Genomic DNA, 1,769 nt, shown 5'->3' on the forward strand with positions numbered 1-1,769 from the left:
TCATTCCAAGTTGAGTATTTAATCATGCAAACATAGGTGTCTCTTCGCATCTAAGTAATTACCTTTGATTCAGAATATCATAGAGTTTCACATCCTCACTAAAGATTCACTCAAATCACTTGAGGTGTTTAAGAACAATAAATGAAGCACTCAATAGTCAATAATGAAAAGTCATTACCATAGGCTTGCATGAAAATCAAATCTCCACGACTATAATTTAAGATGATACATCAATCAAAAGGTTTTTATAGTAGCATCGAATTCACCAATTTTAATGAGAAATCATCTATAAAATGCATTAAACATGGGGTGAAAAAATGTATAATTTACGATTTATCAGGTATCTCCAACCTGCATTGTAAGTATTACAATAGGGGTTATTCTGAGGTCTAGAATTTTTATCCATATAGTTGACTTGTTCATTCATAGTGCTAGGGTCGTAGGCCAGGCATTCTTTATTATTCATTCCTCCTTACTTGTGTTACACTTCATCACCGGATGCACCTGCATAGAGACACATAAACCATCAATCTTTTTATTTAAAAGCTCTACCTGGCTTGATAACATAGTGACCGTGTCGAGGTTGAAAACACCGGCTGCTTTATTAGGCTTTGTCCTCATGACTTGCCACTGATAGTTATTCAGTGACATCTCTTCAATAAATTCATAAGCCTCCTCAGGTGTTTTGTTATTTATGGTTCCATCGGCCGCTGTATCAATCATCTGTCTAGTTAAGGGGTTCAAACCATTGTGGAAAGCTTGAACCTGTAGCCATAAAGGTAACCCATGGTGAGGGCACCTTCTCAATAAATCCTTATATCTCTCTCATGCATCATATAGTGTTTCTAAATCCATCTACACAAAAGAAGAGATATCATTCCTCAATTTAGCTGTCTTAGCTGGTGGAAAATATTTAAGTAAAAATTTTTCGGTCATTTGTTCCCAAGTGGTGGTGGACCCTAGTGGTAATAAGTTTAACCATTGTTTAGCCGTATTCCTTAATGAAAAGGGAAACAACTAAAGGTGAATGGCATCATCAGAAACGCCATTGATCTTAAAGGTTTCGTAGAATTCCAGAAATTTTCTAAATGAGTGTTTGGATCCTCGTCCTGCAAACCATCAAACTAAACAAACTATTGTATCATTTGAATAGTGTTAGGTTTCAGTTCAAAATTATTTGCAGCAACAGCAGGTCGAATAATACTAGATTCAATTCCTGTTAAGGTAGCCTTAGCATAATCATACATAGTATGAGGAGTAGGATTCTGATTAACAAGATTTACAGCAACTACAGGAGGTAGCGGATTATTCTGATTATCAGCCATCTCTTCAATGAAATCTGTAACGTTTTCTTGCTCCTCCTCTATGTATTGTAGACTTTGCCTTATTTCTCTTCGATTTCTGCGAGCTGTACTCTCTATTTCACTATCGAAAAGCAAAGGTCCTAACGAGTTCCTTCTAGTCATAAACTAGAGACACCTTCCAGAAGCAATTAAAAAGAAACATTAGAAAAGATGAATTAAGCTAAAAACAAAAAGTAAATTGCAATAAAAGTAAAAAATGGCTAAAGTAATAAAATTCAAGCATTCCTAATATCTTAGTCCCCGGCAACGGTGTCAAAAACTTGATGATCATTTTATGAAACACTAAACTAGACTATGATCACGACTAAGGCAAGCGCACCTATCGAATGGTAGTATAGTTATGGTGAGTCCAAAATATCGTATCCACAAGGACTAAAAGTACTAGTATTAACTTTCCTTCTATTA

The 1,769-nt window shown here is 35.4% G+C and overlaps 1 non-coding gene across 1 annotated transcript; it reads left to right on the top strand.

Annotated features, from left to right (window-relative positions):
* Positions 1-781: 781 nt before the first annotated feature.
* On the top strand, positions 782-888 carry LOC128285972 (small nucleolar RNA R71). Its single transcript, XR_008276519.1, has one exon. It is a non-coding gene; the product is annotated as a small nucleolar RNA R71 (small nucleolar RNA).
* Positions 889-1,769: the final 881 nt, after the last annotated feature.

This window comes from Gossypium arboreum, chromosome 12, assembly GCF_025698485.1.
Source record: "Gossypium arboreum isolate Shixiya-1 chromosome 12, ASM2569848v2, whole genome shotgun sequence".
NCBI classification, from domain to species: Eukaryota; Viridiplantae; Streptophyta; class Magnoliopsida; order Malvales; family Malvaceae; genus Gossypium; species Gossypium arboreum.